Source organism: Tribolium castaneum, unplaced genomic scaffold (genome assembly GCF_031307605.1).
Source record: "Tribolium castaneum strain GA2 unplaced genomic scaffold, icTriCast1.1 ptg000078l, whole genome shotgun sequence".
NCBI lineage: Eukaryota > Metazoa > Arthropoda > Insecta > Coleoptera > Tenebrionidae > Tribolium > Tribolium castaneum.
In genome coordinates, this window is record NW_026986675.1 from 32,501 (window position 1) to 42,500 (window position 10,000).

Consider the following 10,000-nt stretch of genomic DNA (forward strand, 5'->3'; position numbering starts at 1 on the left):
TTTAGCCTTAGATGGAGTTTACCACCCACTTAGGGCTGCACTCTCAAGCAACCCGACTCTGAGGAGAGATCCTCCCGTTATCGGCAACGGTCACTACGGGCCTGGCACCCTCTATGGGCTGTGGCCCCGTTCAAGATGGACTTGGACGCGTCGCACAATCTCGGGATGACGGATCCTCCCTAACACCACATTTCCCGGCGTCCGGTTTCGGCCGCGGGATTCAGTGCTGGGCTTTTTCCTGTTCGCTCGCCGCTACTAAGGAAATCCTAGTTAGTTTCTTTTCCTCCGCTTAATAATATGCTTAAATTCAGCGGGTAGTCTCACCTGCTCTGAGGTCGCAAATATAAATTTGCCTTTATTTTGTCAGACGATAATTACACGTATTCCGTTTATATGGCTGCCTCCAAACAATTTCAAACATCGATCTGACGTCGTTGCGAGAATGTTGTTGTTGTTAATTATAGTGCATAAAATATGCATATAAACAACTTTAACGTCTCGGACACGACGATCGCTTCGTTCGAAATTTAAGCGTTGTGGCTGCTTTTTAATATCGGACGTGCTACGTCTAAACCAACTTGTACCAACAAACTAATAAGAATGTCAGCCGCTATTGCGTTTTAGGATGCCGCGTTATTATTTATATTGTTTTTATTGTTGTCTACGTTGCATAATATTTTATTATGACAACCGACAATCAATTAACAATTATAGTAACGCGTCATATTTGCACCCAACACGCTCCGACGTAATTGTCTACACAACATTGTGCGCTGTGTTTAAGACAAAAACCGAGCAGTCTTTGAAATTGACACGACCCTCAGCCAGGAGTGGTCCGGGAACAGTATATCCGAGGACCGCAATGTGCGTTCGAAATGTCGATGTTCATGTGTCCTGCAGTTCACAAGTTGACGCGCAATTAGCTGCGTTCTTCATCGACCCACGAGCCAAGTGATCCACCGTTCAGGGTAATCTTTTCAAACAAATTTAAAATATTATTACATAACGCACCGTTCCACATCGAAATCGTTTCATCATCACACAACAACAAAAATAACTACTTAAGGTTATTACAATTGTGATGTATATGTGAGAAACGGACCAATCGAAAGAAACGTTCGGCGTTATATTTTATAATATTTTATTTAATTAAAGTGGCATTTGTTTCTACTTATCGAAAAGAGTATGCAGTTATAGTTTAAGTTTACATAAAGAATAACCCGATGATATTAACGTTTTATAAATACGTATATATATCTATTAGGTTTTTTTTCTCTATCAACTTTGTCTATAAAACTCTGCTCCTTTTGCGATAAGCATTATGTATATTTATTAAATAGAAAATATGTCGAAAAACCAGACGTTTTCTTCAAACAAACGCCACAGCTACAAACTTAATCACAACAATATTTACCAAACAATACAATTGTAGGGTGTTTTGTGTGATACGTCGTTTGGTGGGCATTCTAAGAACGTCCGTCGACATAAAAACGAATCAAAAGAAAAGCACAGGCAGTGCAAAACGTTCCTTCGTCAGTCGGGCGTATATCATTTAAAACCCACAGAATCTAAAAAAGTTAATAAACTTTTTTATTTAGATTCCTACGGTTCGTCGCGTCGTTAAAGTAAATTATTACTTCGACGCATGCGGAACCCAGGTACCCGAAAACCGTAAGCCTAAGCGTTTTTTTCCAAACATCACTCACTATCGATAAAGTAAATTGATTTTATGTATTTATAAATGTGCGTTTGTATGTATAGTAGTATAGTAGTAGTATATTTTGTTATTGGTTGTTTCGAGCTTTTTATTGTTATAAAACGTTTTTGTAGTCTTGTACATAAAGTACAGACGAATAGACAGCCCCTTTTATTTATTAATAAACTCCAACCATTTACAAATTAAATTACAACTACAACATCTCTTTTACACATTAATTATACACCATCTTTATTTTCTTTTTTCCGAAGCGAATACGATGAAGAAAATACGCAAAGACTGGCTTACAAAACCGTAAGCCTAAGCGTTTATTTTTCAAACATCACTCACCATCGGTTAAGTAAAATGATGGTATGTATAAATGTGTATTTGTATGTACAGTAGCGTATTAATTTTGTTGTTGGTTGTTTCGAGTTTATTTATTATTATGGTTTGTATGTATAAAGTTTTAGTCTTGTACATAAAGTACAGACGAATAGACAGCCCCTTTTATTTATTAATAAACTCCAACCATTTACAAATTAAATTACAACTACAACATCTCTTTTACACATTAATTATACACCATCTTTATTTTCTTTTTTCCGAAGCGAATACGATGAAGAAAATACGCAAAGACTGGCTTACAAAACCGTAAGCCTAAGCGTTTATTTTTCAAACATCACTCACCATCGGTTAAGTAAAATGATGGTATGTATAAATGTGTATTTGTATGTACAGTAGCGTATTAATTTTGTTGTTGGTTGTTTCGAGTTTATTTATTATTATGGTTTGTATGTATAAAGTTTTAGTCGTGTACATAAAGTACGATCGTATTGGCAGACACCATTATTATTCATTCATTCATTCTTGTTTGTTATTATAAATAACTCCAACCATATACAAATACTACAACAACAACAACAACATCTCTTGCACATTAATTATACACCACCACTGTGTATTAGTACTTTTTTTCGAAGCGAATACGATGATGGAAATACGCTAAGACCGGCACTGCGAAAGCAATAATAAAACGTTAGCACATAACCATCTTTCGACAATATTGATTCGTGTTAATGTTCGAAAAAATTCTTTGAAAACGTCGTTTACGGCACGTTTACAATCGATTTATAAAATAAATCGAAAAACGTAACAACAGATCCGCTTAATGCAAGACGACCCGTTGTTGCTTTTCCGTTCGACGCATAATAAAGAATTTTGTATGAGAATTGATCATCATACGAATAGTGTATGTATGTGTGTTTTTTGTTGATCAGCACAGACAAAATGTGTGTGTATGTGTGACAACTAAACAACAACATTTACACGTTAATGATCCTTCCGCAGGTTCACCTACGGAAACCTTGTTACGACTTTTACTTCCTCTAAATGATCAAGTTTGGTCATCTTCCCAGCAACATCGGCAACGTCGAAACGCCACCGCGCACCGGTCCGAAGACCTCACTAAATCATTCAATCGGTAGTAGCGACGGGCGGTGTGTACAAAGGGCAGGGACGTAATCAACGCGAGCTTATGACTCGCGCTTACTGGGAATTCCTCGTTCATGGGGAACAATTGCAAGCCCCAATCCCTAGCACGAAGGAGGTTCAGCGGGTTACCCGGACCGCTCGGTCAGGGAGGACACGCTGATTCCTTCAGTGTAGCGCGCGTGCGGCCCAGAACATCTAAGGGCATCACAGACCTGTTATTGCTCAATCTCGTGCGGCTAGAAGCCGCCTGTCCCTCTAAGAAGAATTGTTTGTACGCCGACAGTAAAAACCGCACATAGAGACCGGGCGAACCCGGCTCCAGCCGGCATTTGGGATGTCGAAATACGCCTATTTAGCAGGCTAGAGTCTCGTTCGTTATCGGAATTAACCAGACAAATCGCTCCACCAACTAAGAACGGCCATGCACCACCACCCACCGAATCAAGAAAGAGCTCTCAATCTGTCAATCCTTCCGGTGTCCGGGCCTGGTGAGGTTTCCCGTGTTGAGTCAAATTAAGCCGCAGGCTCCACTCCTGGTGGTGCCCTTCCGTCAATTCCTTTAAGTTTCAGCTTTGCAACCATACTTCCCCCGGAACCCAAAAGCTTTGGTTTCCCGGAAGCTGCCCGCCGAGTCATCGGAGGAACGTCGGCGGATCGCTAGCTGGCATCGTTTATGGTTAGAACTAGGGCGGTATCTGATCGCCTTCGAACCTCTAACTTTCGTTCTTGATCAATGAAAGCGTTTTTGGCAAATGCTTTCGCTTCTGTCCGTCTTGCGACGATCCAAGAATTTCACCTCTAACGTCGCAATACGAATGCCCCCATCCGTTCCTATTAATCATTACCTCGGGGTTCCGAAAACCAACAAAATAGAACCGAGGTCCTATTCCATTATTCCATGCACACAGTATTCAGGCGAAGTTTTAGCCTGCTTTAAGCACTCTAATTTGTTCAAAGTAAACGTGCCGGCCCACCTCGACACTCAATGAAGAGCACCGCGGCGGGATTGAGTTGGGCCGCCCTCTCGAGCTAAGCCCACCGGCAGGACGTCCCGCGAAACGCCAGTTAACACCGCGAACGATGAACCGGCGGCGCGGGACACAAATTCGACTACGAGCTTTTTAACCGCAACAACTTTAATATACGCTATTGGAGCTGGAATTACCGCGGCTGCTGGCACCAGACTTGCCCTCCAATTGATCCTCGTTAAAGGGTTTAGAGTGTACTCATTCCGATTACGGGGCCTCGGATGAGTCCCGTATCGTTATTTTTCGTCACTACCTCCCCGTGCCGGGAGTGGGTAATTTGCGCGCCTGCTGCCTTCCTTGGATGTGGTAGCCGTTTCTCAGGCTCCCTCTCCGGAATCGAACCCTGATTCCCCGTTACCCGTTACAACCATGGTAGGCGCAGAACCTACCATCGACAGTTGATAAGGCAGACATTTGAAAGATGCGTCGCCGGTGCGAGACCGTGCGATCAGCGTAAAGTTATTCAGATTCACCAAGTTGTACGATGACGGCGAAACCGCCACCGATTGGTTTTGATCTAATAAAAGCGCTCCTTCCGTCTCCGGTCGGAGCTCTGTTTGCATGTATTAGCTCTAGAATTACCACAGTTATCCAAGTAAATGTGGGTACGATCTAAGGAACCATAACTGATTTAATGAGCCTTTCGCGGTTTCACCTTAATTTGGCTTGTACTGAGACATGCATGGCTTAATCTTTGAGACAAGCATATGACTACTGGCAGGATCAACCAGGGAACTGTGTTTTTGTGTTTTTTGAGACAGACGAGAGAATAAAATACTCATCATCATCGTTTATAAAGATGAAGAATATGCGCGTTTGTGCGAAACAATCTAACATATAAGAAAGTAACGCCACGCTGTTTCTTCTTTTCTTCGTACGATATAGAGATAAATGTATCGTCATCATCGTCGTCGTAGTCGTTAAACACCACAACACATATATCGGTCAATAAAGGCATAATAATAATATTTATAATATTATTTTTTACCTTTGCCGATTTAAAAGTTCAAACATTCTCTTCACTCTTCGCAAGATTGAATGCGACGTGAATTTATGAAATTCTTTCGAATCCATAAACGTTACGAATATTATATAAATATTCTCGCTCGGATATTAGAGAGTTGACGCATTTATTATTTTTGTTTGTTTAAATCACAAACATTTGTTAGTTCAACAAAGTTTGATTGCATAAGGACCGCCAACGTAAGAGAATACGTTTTGCCGCATCCGCAATCTCGCTGTGGGGAACTGGGCGAGCCACAAAATCACAAAATAAAGCAATCTCGCAAGCAAAGCCCTATTCGAATTCGATAGCGGAAATGTGCAATAAACGTCGATAAATTGGAAGCAAATGCAGAACGTATACATAATCGGTCGTTTTGTCGTCGTCATTTATGATAAACTTCGACTAAACCGTTACACCGTTCATATCGCCTCACTCAACGCATCGACACACACCACTACCATATGTATACCAGCGCGACACCGATCGAGGCAGCCGCTCGGTATTGGATGTGCGCACCGCTCCACTGACATAGCTCCACAGGCGACGTCTACCGAAGCGCACAGCTCTATAACTATAAGGCATACACACAAAAGGGAGAAAATATTTTAAATATTGATAATATTAAAAAGTCATATTTTATATTTAAACCATTATAAAATTTAATTATAAAAACGTTTGTTTTAAAAAAAATAATTAATTAATAAAAACAAAATTATTTTAAGCGCCGTACTTCGTAAACGTCGTACTTCGTTCGTCGTATGTGCAAAGTCAAATGAATGCTGTAGTTAGTCGCAGTTGGAACGTCTGAATGTCGTACAACGTAACAATAATTTTGAGTGCCCTAATGTGTAGACGTCGTACTTCGCGAACGTCGCACTTCGTAAACGACGTACTTCGTGAACGTCGCACTTCGTAAACGACGTACCTCGTGAACGTCGCACTTCGTAAACGACGTACTTCGTAAACGTCGCACTTCGTAAACGACGTACTTCGTGAACGTCGTACTTCGTAAAGGTTATGCAATATTAATACACATTTGGTGTATTGCAAGTTGCATTTTAATAAATATTATGCATTTTTATGTTTTAATTTAATATCTAGGCCAAAATACTATGTTTATTTAATTGTTAAATGTGTACGTTTATTTATAGATACGTAATTTACATCAAAATTTGTTTTTTTTTTATTATATGCAAACTACAAATAAAACATTTAATATTTTTAAACGTCGTACTTCGTGTAAGTTATGCAATATTGATACAAATTTAGTGTATTGCGGGTCGCAATAATATTAATTTATATTTGAACGTAGTACTTCGTGAAGGTTATGCAACATCAGTACACATTAAGTGTATTGCAGGTTGCATTATTATTAATTTATGTTTTCTCACTTTTTACCTTCATATAAAAAAAAATTTAATATTTTTGGACGTCGTACTTCGTAACAGTTATGCAATATTGATGCACATCTGTTGTGCTGCGGGTTGCATTTTATAAATTTAATGTATTCTTATGATTTACTTTAATGTCTAGGCAAAAAAACATTTTTGATTAGTTGCTGAATGTTTACATTTATTTACAGATACGTAACTTGCAAAAAAATTTGCTGTTTTTTTATTATATACAACACAAATAAAATTCTTTAATATTCTTGAACGTCGTACTTCGTGTAGGTTATGCAATATTGATACAAATTTAGTGTATTGCGAGTCACAATAATATTAATTTATACTTGAACGTAGTACTTCGTAAAGGTTATGCAAGATCAGTACATATTAAGTGTATTGCAGGTTGCATTATTATTAATTTATGTTTTCTCACTTTTAACCTCAATATAAAAAAAAATTAATATTTTTGGACGTCGTACTTCGTGAAGGTTATGCAATATTAATGCACATCTAGTGTGCTGCGGGTTGCATTTTATAAATTTAATGTATTTTTATGTTTTACTTTAATATCTAGGCAAAAAAAACAATTTTGATTAGTTGCTAAATGTTTACATTTATTTACAGATACGTAATTTGCAAAAAAATTTGCTGTTTTTTCATTATATACAACACAAATAAAATTCTTTAGTATTCTTGAACGTCGTACTTCGTGTAGGTTATGCAATTTTAATACACAATTAGTGTATTGTGGGTTGCATTATTATTATTTATTGTTTACGTTTTACTTCATCACTTTGTGAACGTCGTACTTCGTTTGTACTATGAACGCTGCATTTCGTCGCAGTCGGCAGCACGTGCGAATAAACGTCGTACAAGAAAATCACGATTTTGAGTGCCGTACTTCGCAAACGTCGTACTTCGTCTATACTATGTACAAAGTCAAGTGAACGCTAAACCTCGTCGCAGTCGACAGCGCGTGCAAATAAACGTCGTACAAGAAAATCACGATTTTGAGTGCCGTACTTCGCTAACGTCGTACTTCGTCTGTACTATGTACAAAGTCAAATGAACGCTAAACTTCGTCGCAGTCGACAGCAAGTGCAAATAAACGTCGTACAAGAAAATCATGATTTTGAGTGTCGTACTTCGCAAACGTCGTACTTCGTTTGTACTATGTACAAAGTCAAATGAACGCTAAACTTCGTCGCAGTCGACAGCAAGTGCAAATAAACGTCGTACAAGAAAATCATGATTTTGAGTGCCGTACTTCGCAAACGTCGTACTTCGTCTGTACTATGTACAAAGTCAATTGAACGCTGTACTTCGTCGCAGTCGGAAGCAACTGCAAATAAACGTCTTACAAGAAAATCATGATTTTGAGTGCCGTACTTCGCAAACGTCGTACTTCGTCTGTACTATGTACAAAGTCAATTGAACGCTGTACTTCGTCGCAGTCGAAAGCAACTGCAAATAAACGTCTTACAAGAAAATCATGATTTTGAGTGCCGTACTTCGCAAACGTCGTACTTCGTCTGTACTATGTACAAAGTCAATTGAACGCTGTACTTCGTCGCAGTCGGAAGCAACTGCAAATAAACGTCTTACAAGAAAATCATGATTTTGAGTGCCGTACTTCGCAAACGTCGTACTTCGTCTGTACTATGCACAAAGTCAATTGAACGCTGTACTCCGTCGCAGTCGACAGCGCGTGCAAATAAACGTCGTACAAGAAAATCACGATTTTGAGTGCCGTACTTCGCTAACGTCGTACTTCGTCTGTACTATGTACAAAGTCAAATGAACGCTAAACTTCGTCGCAGTCGACAGCAAGTGCAAATAAACGTCGTACAAGAAAATCATGATTTTGAGTGTCGTACTTCGCAAACGTCGTACTTCGTTTGTACTATGTACAAAGTCAAATGAACGCTAAACTTCGTCGCAGTCGACAGCAAGTGCAAATAAACGTCGTACAAGAAAATCATGATTTTGAGTGCCGTACTTCGCAAACGTCGTACTTCGTCTGTACTATGTACAAAGTCAATTGAACGCTGTACTTCGTCGCAGTCGGAAGCAACTGCAAATAAACGTCTTACAAGAAAATCATGATTTTGAGTGCCGTACTTCGCAAACGTCGTACTTCGTCTGTACTATGTACAAAGTCAATTGAACGCTGTACTTCGTCGCAGTCGAAAGCAACTGCAAATAAACGTCTTACAAGAAAATCATGATTTTGAGTGCCGTACTTCGCAAACGTCGTACTTCGTCTGTACTATGTACAAAGTCAATTGAACGCTGTACTTCGTCGCAGTCGGAAGCAACTGCAAATAAACGTCTTACAAGAAAATCATGATTTTGAGTGCCGTACTTCGCAAACGTCGTACTTCGTCTGTACTATGCACAAAGTCAATTGAACGCTGTACTCCGTCGCAGTCGGCAGCACGTGCAAATAAACGTCGTACAAGAAAATCACGATTTTGAGTGCCGTACTTCGAAAACGTCGTACTTCGTCTGTACTATGTACAAAGTCAAATGAACGCTTAACTTCGTCGCAGTCGACAGCACGTGCAAATAAACGTCGTACAAGAAAATCACGATTTTGAGTGCCGTACTTCGCAAACGTCGTACTTCGTCTGTACTATGTACAAAGTCAATTGAACGCTGTACTCCGTCGCAGTCGGCAGGACGTGCAAATAAACGTCGTACATGAAAATCACGATTTTGAGTGCCGTACTTCGCAAACGTCGTACTTCGTCTGTACTATGTACAAAGTCAAATGAACGCTGCATTTCGTCGCAGTCAGAAACAAAGCAAACGTCGTGCAATGAAACAATAATTTTGAGTGCTGCATTTGTGAGCGCCGTACTTCGTTTGTTACTTTATGGTCACATGAACGTCGTATTTCATCACACAGAGCACCATATTTAATGCACTTAAATGAACGTTGTACTTCGTACAAGTTAGGCAATATTAATACACATTTGGTGTATTGCGGGTTGCATTATTAATTTACAAAAATAGCTATGATTTTATATACAACTAAAAATAATTCATAATATTTAAACGTCGTACTTCGTAACAGTAATACAATATTTAAACAAATGTAGTACTTCTTGAATATAGGCAATTTTCATACACGTTTACTGTGAAACCAGTTGCGTTACAATTAAAGTATACGTAGTACTTCGTGGTTTTAGGCAACTTTAGCGCGCGTTTTGTGTAATGTTGGTTGCATACCTTTAAACAAAATGATTGTGTCATTACTATTTTACCACATGAGCAATCGTGACTTTATTATATGCAGTAGTTATTAAGCAGTGAATGGTGCAAGGCGAGCGCTATGTGCTAGGCGAGAGCTATGTGCTAGGCGAGAGCTATGTGCTAGGCGAGA

General features: G+C 39.3%; 3 non-coding genes across 3 annotated transcripts in view; all 3 read right to left on the reverse strand.

Moving 5' to 3' along the window:
* LOC135267693 (large subunit ribosomal RNA) overlaps positions 1 to 338 on the reverse strand; it is a 4,075-nt gene extending 3,737 nt beyond the window's left edge. The window contains exon 1 of the ribosomal RNA XR_010336081.1: positions 1 to 338. This exon is cut by the window's left edge and continues 3,737 nt beyond it. This is a non-coding gene — a ribosomal RNA (large subunit ribosomal RNA).
* Positions 339 to 814: 476 nt separating this feature from the next.
* On the reverse strand, positions 815 to 971 carry LOC135267694 (5.8S ribosomal RNA). Its single transcript, XR_010336082.1, has one exon. It is a non-coding gene; the product is annotated as a 5.8S ribosomal RNA (ribosomal RNA).
* A 2,058-nt stretch (positions 972 to 3,029) lies between these two features.
* LOC135267697 (small subunit ribosomal RNA) lies at positions 3,030 to 4,952 on the reverse strand. The gene has a single exon (XR_010336085.1). It is a non-coding gene; the product is annotated as a small subunit ribosomal RNA (ribosomal RNA).
* Between the last annotated feature and the right edge of the window lie 5,048 nt (positions 4,953 to 10,000).